Below are 12,704 nucleotides of genomic sequence, written 5' to 3'. Positions count from 1 at the left end.
ATATGCATCGTATTTTTTTGAATAATGTAAACACCATTTAATTTTATAACTGCAATCATGCTATTGTTAAGAGATCTTGAATTCTATCCCATACTTAACCTAATCAAAAGTTTGTCTACGATGTGTAAATTCCATAAAGATTAACATTTAAAATGTACCAACTCTTTGTATAATTACATGATAACAACAATCTAGACATAGTATAAGAGGATTAGCACAAGTAATTAACAAGATATAAGAAAATACTTCGTAAAATGAGAAGTAACACGTAAGTCATGCTACAAAGACAAAAGTATAGTTACATCATCTGAGAACCCTTTTCATGAGAAATTGTATCTATTAGACCAATTATATCGAACTAATTATCCTACTCCCTCTGTCCCGCTCAATTGTTGTCCTTTCTATTTTAAGAATGAACTTCATAAGCAATTTGATCCTTCACACTCAATTTGGTCCACTTGTCATTTAGTAATTGACCTCCTCCTCTTTCCTCGGTCTTTGTGCCAAAACCAAAGGACAACAATTGACCGGGACGGAGGAGGGAGTACAAGTCTGTATGCTACTTTTTATACATATCATGTCCCAAAAAAAACAGAGGTTCGAAAGAAGCGAATTAATAGCTTGGTCACCTGGGAGGCTGGGAATAATGCATGACTGAAATGAATATATAGCTATCACCAAGAGAGTGTGAGAGACATTTACCATAAAATGATAGAATAAAAGATATGCAAGGTAAATTCTACAAAAAAGTGTTCTATATTTTTGGACAAATATGAGTTGTTATCGTAGCAAAGCAATATAAAAAGCATGACAAACAGTTAAATTCCTCTCGTCTAACTACTTTGCAAATTCTAGCACACTCACTCACTTTCTTTTGAACCTTTCCATGTATGGAGAAACTCAGTCTTACTTTCTTATTTACACATATATGGGGAAGACAATGCCTATAATGACCGAGGAAACTGAAGTAAACATCAGGGTCGAAGACTGCTCCACACTTACCGAAGGTATTGCATATGTGGAGGTACCGCCCAAAAATTTTCCAATCCACATAACACGATCATACTTTCCGATAAGGTGTATAAAGTATGGAGCGGTAATAACCAAACATTTATTTAAGATATATAGCAGAGGCATGCTTACATGATGGACATATAATAACTATTTAAGGATAAAAACAAGAAATAATGAAGGGCATAAAACTTACAGAAAAGATATCATCCTTAAATATTGTTTGGCGTTCCAACTGATCAGCAACCAGAATGTAAAAGGGGCCCATTGGGCCAAGGTCTGTATTCCATTCAAAACACTAAGATAAAGTCTGGATGCAATTCAAGTCAATAACATCATAGTTTCAGTCTTTCATGTATAGAGTACATAAGAAAAACACAAAGAAAAGTATATGAACAAGATAGATGAATACCAGATGCACAACATTCGGCTAACATATTACATGAAGAAAATAAAACCAGAAGTATACTACTAAAAGGTAGAGTAAGAACAGAGAGATTGAGCGGGCATTAGAGCACTAAATAAGCATCACTTTGATCAAGACATACAATCTCTATTCTGTTGTAAGGGTTTTGCCAGTAAATTCTAACTGGGTGAGCCCGAACGAATAGACCAATTAAATGCAGCCCTACAAAAATATCTTTACAACTGAAACAAGCCCTGCTGGGAATGTGCACAAATAGCACTACAACGCTATCAAAAGAATTCATTCTATAAAAAACATACAATTCCCGCACAATGTAACAACAAACTCCCTCTAACTGAAACCATTTAAGCATCAGAGCTAGTCAGTTAACAATGGAGATATAGATTCTTTATTGAGTCGAGAGACATTCGTAGCAGTACAACGCTATCAAAAGTAGAGGCAGATAAACCGCAACAAGAACATTTCAATCTACTTGTCTCAACAAAAAACAACTCACCTTCCTGGTGGGAAGACATCGCATCATACACAATGTAAATTAAGTTGACCCACAACAGGGTCAAAGGCTCAAAGAGTAACAATCAGAGCATCCAACCATTCATACCGGCCATTTTCAAGACATCGGATCGATATAATATATTAGAATACCGAAAAGATTCATGGCATTCAAATTATCCAAGATGTCATAGAGGACAGTATACAAGTTGCATACACTTCTATCAGCATCATGAGATAAATATTTGCCATTTTCGCAATCGAGATCAAGTTCAAGAGGAAACTCATAGCAATCATTGATCTACAAATTGTCGTAAAACACACGTGTGACTCATATTCATGCCAAAAATATTCACCAATTAATCGATAATGAGCAATAAGAAATACATGAAAAATAAATGCAATCAGAATGAAAAGCCAAAAAAATGAGAGAACGGATAGCAAACACTTAGATAGGACAGTATACATCTAATCAAAATATGCTATGTTAAATTTATACCATATATGAAAGTTTAATATGACCAACCTTAACCATAGTGTCACAAATGAAATAATATTTAAATCTATTGAGCTGTAGCTGAAGTACTGGGGAAAATCAATGAACAAGACACCCTCCCTAGCATCCTGAAATTTCCAATGCCAGACAAGGAATTAAAAAGTGCAACTCCCCCCGATGGCTGAAACATGTTTCCAATGCCAAACAATTAATTAAAAATAAGTTCCTGACAGTTTCTAACATATGAGTAATAACTGGGGAACCCGACGTAATACCTTGGCACTTCATCCCCGTTTATGTTTTCCCAAAAATGTGAACAACGCAGAGTTGGATAACTGAAGCAGACACGAGGGAGAGACATAATCATCAAAATAGTAATTCAACATATTAAAAGGAAGTTACTCAATAATCTCAACATTATGCAAGAAGTTTGCAGGCTATAATGGAGAGGATAAGATCATCAGACAAGCCAAAGGATGTAATCCTGCCTATTTTTTAAGCACTGACAACGTCCTCTTCAGCCTCCTTCTCATTCCCTCTCCTTCCTTCCCTTTCCAAATCCTCTCCATTGCCTCTTGAACAATCCTCTATTCTAACTGGAGTTTGAATAACTATCGATTGGAATTTAAAGTAACTATTAACAATTACCTCTCTGTGATGAAGGAGCTTATCCCTATTATAACTCGTATCTCATTGTCCAACACTACAGATCCAAGTTAGGGGTTTATTTCATCTTCTTAACTTTAATATGTAGTCTCTTTCAATTAGACAACTTAGTGTTTAGCTTTTATGGGTAATATATCGCCTACTCCCAGTCTCCGACCGTCCCAACCATCTGTTTACAATCTCTTTATCAGGGAAAAGAAAATAAATCGTTGGTGTCGAGGGAGTAATATTTTCTGATAAGATCAGCAAAATACTAAATTACTACAATATTTGCAAATAAAACAAAGTTGCGCACCTTTTGAGTCATATCTACCAGTAATCTCTCTATCTCGGATTGCGTCCTAAGAACTCTCATTAGCGGGGGAATAAAACTGCACAGAACGACTACGATGATCACGATTGTCGGGTTCAGAATATCAATTTAGTGGCTGAATTGAATACTTTATATTACCCGGTGAGGTAAATCCAAAAAAAAAAAAAGAGTAAACCACTAATGCATAATAAATAGTCTGAGCTCAAACCTAAGCTTTTTAGGCTTTTAGGTTGTGCTCACAACTCCTTTTTACGCTACCCAGTTTTCTATATCTGTACCATTTGTTCCTCATTCTTCCAGTAACATACTTTGTTATCTCGATGTCACTGGCCATCAATCCCAGGGTTTAAGCATCTTCCTTGATTCAAGTGGTTTCCATGCAACATGGACTTGTAACTCGTGAGGTGTCTGTAACCGATAAGCATAAATCAATCCGAAGAAAGAAAACCATTTTTCTGGATCACAGCTTCACAAAAGTAAAAAAAAGTACCACTGGCTAGCTGAGTAAATCAAGAAATAGTAAATCACATGATAATTTTTATGTTATGAACATAAAATAAACAATAACAAGAGATCATTGCGAAATGAGTACCATGACGGATATACACAAATCTTGGATGGCCACTCCATTTCCTAAGGCTGTCCTTTGATCCAGTGAAATAGTTATCGGCGACGTTAACCTGCAATAACAATAGAGGAAACATCATTTTACCATGATGATCACCAACATCCATTTCCTAAGCTTCCTTTATAAATCATTACTTGAGACTGATAGCATAGAGTCAAGTCCATGGAAACATAATTACCTCATTCTTCTCGTTTTACATCAACCTATCCACCAGGCTGGAGGAGATTAACCCTGGTCCTCCGGTAATCCAAATTCTCAACAGTCTCAAATGAACTAAATCAATAATTTTGTCAAAATGATAGATATATCCAACCTTCTCTACCTCCAACATAAAAACCCTATCATCGGTTTGAACATGACATTCAGCAACATTGTTAATCTTGATTTTCTCACTCAAAGTGCTTACTGATAGCAACGTTCTCACTTAATCTAATCCCCACAACCTGATTTTAATCACAAAACACACAAAAGTCTATCACTCTTAACTGAACACATAATCAACATTGCATAACTCAAATAACCCCTCAAATGGTTTACTACAGTCCTACGACTCCTCCCCCCCCCCCCCCCCTCCCCCATTAATACGAGGTACAATGGAGAATACCCTACTAACACAATACATTTTGATCAAATGAAAGCTACTTCGCACAATTTTAGCTTATACTCATTCCGTCTCAATCGTCTGTTTGCCTCAAATTAAAATACCTCACACAAAACACATAAAAAGTTAACAAATGCCTGAGACGGAGGAAGTGCGAATCTCAAGTAGAAAATAACATTATATAAACTATGAATCCCTAAGAATGTGTGAAAATTCAGCAAAATACCTGACAAAATTTAGAATTTCTCAAAGGGGATGGAGGTGGCTTGCTCGGTGATTGCTTATCTCCATTAGATGCCGTTGTTTTCAGATCCCCTTTTCAATTTAAAAATTACACCTTTCAACCCAAAAAACACATTAATTTTTCTGCTTACAAATAATAATAGGCATTAGTTCATCAAGAAACCAAGAACAAATTTTTATGATTCCGCCACTGATCTAAGCTTTAGGCTACAAAAATAATTAAAAGGAGAAAAATAAATACCTGAAGATAGTTATGTTTTCGGGCTTTCTTTTCTGGCAGCTCGTATAAAAGTTAATCAGAAGCTCCCTGAAGGCTGAATAAACAAGTATCGTGTTAAAAAATCAAATTTGAAACCAATTTTACCTACACCCAAGTATAAACAATTAGGAGAATGATTTGCACCTGACAATGCCATCATCTTCAGTGTTAGATACACGCTTAAATAAGTTGTCGATCATTTCAACTTTAAGGGATTGTGTACGATCACACGCCCTATATCGAGAAATCAGAGGCCAACACCTTGACCTGACAACCTACCGAAAAAAGCAAGATCATCCAAGACCGATAATAAGTCTTACAGATAAATGTCTTTAAAAGAAGAGGGGGCGAGATACAGAGAAAATTGAGGCCTACCGCAACAATAGATGGCACATCAGAGAGGCCTGGTGATCCATGGGAAACATCCATGCCACAATCATCGTTGGTACCTTAGAAACCAGGGGGATAAAGGGAGTGTGCTCCACAGCCAGCATCGAGTTAAGACCGCCAAGCTGCATAATAAAGCACAGAGGTAAGAAAATACAATCAATGACGCCTGGTTTAGGACATAGAAAGCTAACCGAATCCTCTCTTTTCAGGATACACCCTTACAATAGTACCACTATCCCATATTTATTTTCCCAATTTGGATTTACACCCTTACAAAGTACCACTATCCCAAATTTATTTTCTCAATTTAATTTTGAACAGATGTCGGCTCAGCTTTGACCAATAACATCACCAAATAAGTGGAGAACCTATGTAAAATTTAACATATTTAATTTATGAAGAAAACGCCATAATGTAAGATACAGCGGTAAACATCATGATTGTTTGAGTCGTTTGACAACTCACTCAAATGAGGGACAACATAGTTAAAATGAAACAAGTAAAAGTTGGCATATGCAGGGCCAAAACATTCGTCAACATTCCTAGGACTCCAGCTTTTGCAGCCTTACCTTGGCATTTATCTTTAGTAGCACATTAGTCAGGTACTGATCGTTAACCCTCACAAGAGCAATGCACTGTGTTACAATTCCAAAATCTGCAAGACACTTCTTCTTCCAGGGACCTACAAATTAGAAACCATCTTAGCAAGATATAACATTACCTGAGTGAGTGGCTCGTATGATTCCGTCAAAGGCATATTGGCAAATGAGTTGCAAAAATATATAAATGGTGACGAAACAAAATATATACCATAAAGATCAAAGTTTCTCCTCTCTGGAAGAAGGCACAACAAAAATTTAGCAGCCCCAGGAAGTTTCAATTGTACATCTTCAAACATATTCTCAACTCTCACAAGAGGAGGAGCACGGCTACTTCCTCCATTTTCTTCAAAGACATCAAATGGATCTTCATAATCCTAAAAGACAACAAAAAGAAATCGTAAACTATCAATGCAAGCGTCTAAAATTAATCAAGCACATAACTAATCGTATGATAGGCCAGCTACAAATGAGGTATGATTCCTTGTTCAATGTTAGATATAAAAGGATTTTCTCAAAGTAGACAGAAACTATTACGTATTCCAATAATCGTCTTTCCATACATTCACAGAAATTTAATAATGAAAATAATTAGTCTCACTATAGACGGATATATCCGTCTAAAGTGAAAGACGGGTCAAATATGCTTAAAGTGATAATATTTTTTGCGCCCACCATGAAAATAATTAGTCTCACTATAGGTGGATATTTGACCCGTCTATAACTACAGACAGATATCTCCCGTCTATAATGAGAATTTGTGTAATGAAAATTACAATGAACCCTGTTAATGCAATGCCTCATTTATCTCAAATAAGTTGTCATCGCCAAGCTTTAGACCAGCAAACTTTACAACTTCTGGAATTGCAAAAGCTGGACCAATCCCCATTACACCAGGATCCACGCCAACAGCAGCAAAGCTCCTAAATAAGCAATGGGTGAAAAATGGAAATAAGAGATCATCAGTTCAAACTTTCATTTAAAAACAAATAAATAGTAGCCAGGTTTCGTTTCGCACAGATAGTCAACTTTTGCAGTCATTTAGACACACCAATTCACTATCTAATATATTGGTTTCTCAATTGCACACACTGACGATCAAATATTTCGGATCCTCGACTGCATTCCCTCGTGCCATTGTTGAAAATTGAAATGGGAAGGTATCATAGAATCGGACAACAGCTAAATAAGATCATGAGAGCATGCTACCCTAGGAAAAGAATTGACTCCAATATAAATCCTCAAGTTAGCTACAAAGTTTAAACATGAGTAAGCTGTAAAGCATATACTCCGTACTATCGTTGCACACGCCAATAGTCAGGTTTTAAAGCAACAGTATTCATATGTTTTAAGATGCCTAATACAGCACATAGGTGAAAGAGAAATACCATGTTCAGTCCACAGGATACTGAATCGCGTTCAAAGACTGGAACTTCTTCAAACTCATCGCGAAAATGGATGTCACTCTCAACCTACATAATGTAACACACATCAGTTTTTGAATAACTGAATCTGCAACAACAATAGATTTCAAATTAAGCAATAAACTTATTGCTAGTTCTTGATAAGCCACATTCAATGCAAAACTCAAATTTGCAATCATTTACTAACCCCCTGATAAAAAAAATTATAACAACCCATAATAAAAACACAAAAATAATCCAGAATTTAAAAATGGAATAATAAAGGCTACTCTTTAGAACCCCAAATTACTGCATGCAATCGATTTAAACTTTAAAAAACCCCAAATTATTGCATGCCATCAATTTAAACCCACTAAATCCTAACTTATTTAATTTAATTAACAATCAATATCAGATACGAAGAAGAAAATCACACAAATCAACAAAAATTACCTGGTACGTGTTCCAATCAGCCGGCTAAAATCTTGTTCGCCATCGTCGAAAGGAAAAAGAAGATGGAGAAGAAGAGAGAGAGAGATATAGGGAAGTAAGAAACAAATGACGAGCGAATTACAAAAGTGGATTAATGGGGGATTGGATTGCAACTGTAAAAAGGAGATTGCATGTGAGAGAGAGAGATGGACACAGAGTATAGACGAAAGAATGGGGAAGCAGTGAGAAATCAAGAAAAGAATAAGAATGAAAAGGAAGGGCAAAATGGTCAGAAAAGCAAAATGTTACTGTTCTGGGAACAGTAGTCATACTTTGGGTTTTTAAAAGAGTATGGATATAGATAAGATTTGCTTTTGGTGAAGTTTCTGTTTTTTGGCAAGGTCATGTGCAAGTGGGTGAGGGCATATATTACTACATGAGTACATGTTAATAAATCATACCATAAAAACATTATTTCAAAAGAAAATTAATAACCGAAGATGTCTTAGTCTAGTGGTTAGAAGGAGGTATTGTGGACATTAGGTCCCAGGTTCGAATCCCCCCTCTCCTATATTGTAATGTGACTAAGTGCGCGCTTCGATAGACCCAAAAAAAAATAACATGAAGAGGTTAGATGCGGAAGGCGCAAAATATGACGTGGACTATTCAAACTCAAGATTTTCTCTTATATTTATTTCATTGTCCATTTATTTGCTCCATTAACCCCCATTTTTAAAATCTGAAAGATACAATAGTTGCAAAACATTTATTTCCAAAATATACAAAATTGTATGCAAAAAGGCCCCTCGTTAATGCACGAGCCTTACTTCGCGCGTTGAATCTTTGATGCATCTCATGCCTTTTAACTTAGAACACGAATCCTCATACAACTGTGACATGAGAGAGAAACAAAAATTCCCTAAATTCTCTACTATAAATCTTATAAGAATAAGCCATTTTAAAAATCTGAAAATTTTTACAACAAAAAACTTCATCTACATAGAAATCCCCTATCTACAAAAAGAACAAAAAACCTTCAGATTTTCCCTCCTGAAACACAACAACTTAGAATGGGCCTAGGTACGTAGGGCTAAGAATGAGTCAATTCTTAAATTGAAATATTTAAAGAATTTAAAAGCTGATAATCTGCACATATATGATATATTTGCCATACAAAAAATTTGCCTCCAGGATTTTTTTGGGAAATAAAATTAATTCACCTCTATGATAAAAAGTTTTGGCTGAAATATGTTGTTACAAAGAATTTATAAAACAATATCATTAGATTCGTGTAAAAAATAGTTTCATTAAAATTTAAAATGCAAATCTCATGTCACTAATTATTTAATATTCTTGATTAATTTTGGAATTTCAATATTTCTTAAATTAAAATACAAGTATGAAACGCAAGATCAATAAATAGTACACTAAAAAATAAAGTTTTTATATATAATAGTTCACAACTAAACAATGAAGTTTAGCGGTGGCAAAACAATTATAGAGTGTCGATCTTACATCTCAGAGCGGCTTGTTTTTGTTGCACAAGAGGAATAGAATACTTCACTTTAGACATGACATTCTTTGCCCTCTTGTCTTTAAACTAGTTTGTCTGAGAAACCCTTGTTTTCTTTTTCTTTGGTCGTCTGCTAGATTTTGACAGAAAATTTTTAGATATTTGAATTAGAATGTGTTATCAAGTTTTTTTTTCAAGAATCCTTTTTTACTTTCACCATGAGTAACATGTTAACACTTTATTGTGATATAAGTTACAGAATCATTTTGCCATTTATGGTTGTAGATCAATGTACATACCTTTATCATTCAATATTTCCGTTAATTTATCCGTAACAATACAGTACGTACCCAATAGAGAATTAAGCATCATTAAAGGGTTTCCCTTAAAAAGCATTTGCCTAAATAAGAAAATAAGTGACATTTTCATTATTAAACTACCTTTTTCACCCGTGAAATTCACGAGATCATTTATGTCATGCAACGGGGGTTATTGCTTCAATGGCACTCTTGTTCACCTACATTGTTACTCTTTTTTTTGCGGCTATACAAATGTTAGGAAAACACGATTTAATTTAGTTTGGAGAAAACGGTTTTGCTAACTCGGGCAAAAAATGACCTCGTAATCATTAGTCGAGAGGTTAACATCGAAAACTCGAGTAATTTGGCAAAAATGATGTTTTTTACGCAAAAATATGTAAATCATGTAATATTTTTTCATTTAAATAATAGTAAAGATAGTTTTGAAAAAGAAATCATTTTAAATTCATTCAAAATCCCAACTATATTAACAAAGTTAAGTTTCAATTTCGGTAGCTCATCATAAGAACTCTACACTTAAGCGTGCTCAGGTGATGTGAAAACATTTTCATTATTAAGAAAAAATAATATATTTTACATTTTGTTTATTTATTTTTTATATTTTTTGTTTGCCACTGAATTATTTTTTACCACTGGAATAATTTTATTGCCACGTGAGTTATTAACAACGAGAGAATCTGTGGCTAAAAATTTAATTCTAGCCACATTCTTGTTTTTCTCGTGGCTATCTGTTTACCACGACCACTTGCGCCACGAAAGATATTCCCGTGGCAAAGTACTTTAGCCACGGAAATTTAGCACTTGCGCCACGAATGTAGCCGTGACCCAAATACTTAATTGTAATAGTGTAAGAACAAGTAAGGTGGCCTATCTAACCCAGAAATCAATAAAGAAAATCGCCTCCCCGCAAAACTCGCGGTTGAATTAATAGCGGTTCGTTAAAATTTTGAACATATATCCTTAATTTCTTTCTTATGTTATATATAAACATATTACTGTATCACATATTATTACAATTTGCACTTTTTTTTCGAAATGTAAAGCAGATTACAATATTAAAATATACCTTACTGGGGCCTTGATAATCGACAGGCTGAGCTTAAAACCTTTTAAGAACACCTGGTGAAAGTCTCGAATATCACGCAGCAAAATTAAGAGTTAAATTCACCTTATTTCCTCTCTTTTTCTCTCCTTTATTCTGTGTATACGGACGGTTATTGTGCGTAAATGAAGTAGTTTAAGTTGTAATTGTTTTTTTAGGTACGTTTTAAGGATTGTAATTGTAGTGAGGACGGTGAGTAACGGCTATATTAGTAGGATGTTTGTGGGGATTATACGGGAAAAATCTAGGAGAGATGTTGGAGTTATGCTCCAAAATCATATCATCATATGATATGGTTACATTGTAAGACATGTTACTATTCGTTTTAACGCTACTTTTTTTTCGAGCGATCGTTTTAACACTTCATTTATTTTCCCTACAACCTCGGCGTTTTGGTACCTAGCCACTTAATTGTCTGCTTTCCCTCTTTCAACCCCTCTTACTCTCAAAAACATAACGAAATATAAAAAACTTTTTGTTTTTCTATAAGGTAATTACTCTAGAATTTTTATGTTTAGAACTATTAAACAAGAAATTTTGTAACATTACAAAAATAGATAACTTTGTTGAAATTTAATATTTTTTTTAAGTAAAAAGATATTTTAGTGTAAAATCGTTTGTTGATTCTGCGACTGTGCCTATTTTGAAAAAAAAAAAACAATACTTAGACACGTATTTAATAGAAAAAAATATGCATAAAAATATTTGCTAAATATTTCAATTTAACTTGATTTCTTTGGAAATCAAAGTTATTGTTAAATAAAAAATATTTGTAATCTCACCACATTTTTTTTATTTTAACCAAATTGTATACAAAATTGTTCTTTTTTTATCTTCCATTTTTTTTACCCATTTGGTACTTGTAAACCACTATTTCTTAAATCAATTTATCACTTTGTATTAGAGAATATATTAGAGATATATAGGAATATATGGTTAGAGTTATATTATGAAAGGATAGAATAGGTGTAACACCCCCATACTCCAAGTGCCTTACCAGGACCACTCAGGTATGAAGATATTACCATCTCGGTTACCCGAGGCAATGATAATCAAATAAACAATAAAGAAACAACGTTTAAATAGAAATACTTAGTTAAAAGTTACAATCTCGAAACCAAAACCAAAAGTATAATACATGTTCTCAAACTGACTGTTTATTGTTCTAACTGAAATGTAAAGAAACTACTAAGCTACAGCGGAAGACTTCTATCATCATATCGTGGCAATCCCAGCTATCCCAGTACTCATCTCATACCTGCTCAATATCTGCTCACCATCCCCGAATGGATTACCGCAGGTTTACAAAACAACAACCGGGGTCAGTACTAATCACACAACTCAATATATATCAACAATAAGATAAACAGACAGCTTAACTGTCACACACACAACCACACCAATTCCAATAATCTCAATCACTGACTGTCCACTGGACCATTATTGTTGATATATATTGTGTGTATGACAGTTAAGCTGTCTGTTTATCTTATTGTTGATATATATTGAGTTGTGTGATTAGTACTGACCCCGGTTGTTGTTTTGTAAACCTGCGGTGATCCATTCGGGGATGGTGAGCAGATATTGAGCAGGTATGAGATAAGTACCGGGATAGCTGGGATTGCCACGATATGATGATAGAAGTCTTCCGCTGTAGCTTAGTAGTTTCTTTACATTTCAGTTAGAACAGTAAACAGTTAGTTTGAGAACATGTATTATACTTTTGGTTTTGGTTTCGAGATTGTAACCTTTAACTAAGTATTTCTATTTAAACGTTGTTTCTTTATTGTTTATTTGATTATCATTGCC

The 12,704-nt window shown here is 34.4% G+C and overlaps 2 long non-coding RNA genes across 2 annotated transcripts; both read right to left on the bottom strand.

The window, feature by feature from the left end:
* Nucleotides 1–5,116: 5,116 nt before the first annotated feature.
* On the bottom strand, nucleotides 5,117–6,203 carry LOC141621299 (uncharacterized). The gene is made up of 3 exons (XR_012532203.1): nucleotides 6,096–6,203; nucleotides 5,281–5,648; nucleotides 5,117–5,191 (listed from the first exon to the last, which is right to left on the bottom strand). It is a non-coding gene; the product is annotated as an uncharacterized LOC141621299 (long non-coding RNA).
* Nucleotides 6,204–6,929: 726 nt separating this feature from the next.
* On the bottom strand, nucleotides 6,930–8,063 carry LOC141621298 (uncharacterized). The gene is made up of 3 exons (XR_012532202.1): nucleotides 7,982–8,063; nucleotides 7,514–7,597; nucleotides 6,930–7,048 (listed from the first exon to the last, which is right to left on the bottom strand). It is a non-coding gene; the product is annotated as an uncharacterized LOC141621298 (long non-coding RNA).
* Between the last annotated feature and the right edge of the window lie 4,641 nt (nucleotides 8,064–12,704).

The sequence above is a fragment of the Silene latifolia genome, chromosome X (assembly GCF_048544455.1).
Source record: "Silene latifolia isolate original U9 population chromosome X, ASM4854445v1, whole genome shotgun sequence".
In the NCBI taxonomy this organism is placed as follows: domain Eukaryota; kingdom Viridiplantae; phylum Streptophyta; class Magnoliopsida; order Caryophyllales; family Caryophyllaceae; genus Silene; species Silene latifolia.
Note: the sequence above shows the minus strand (reverse complement) of the source record. Positions and strands in the feature narration are given on the sequence as shown.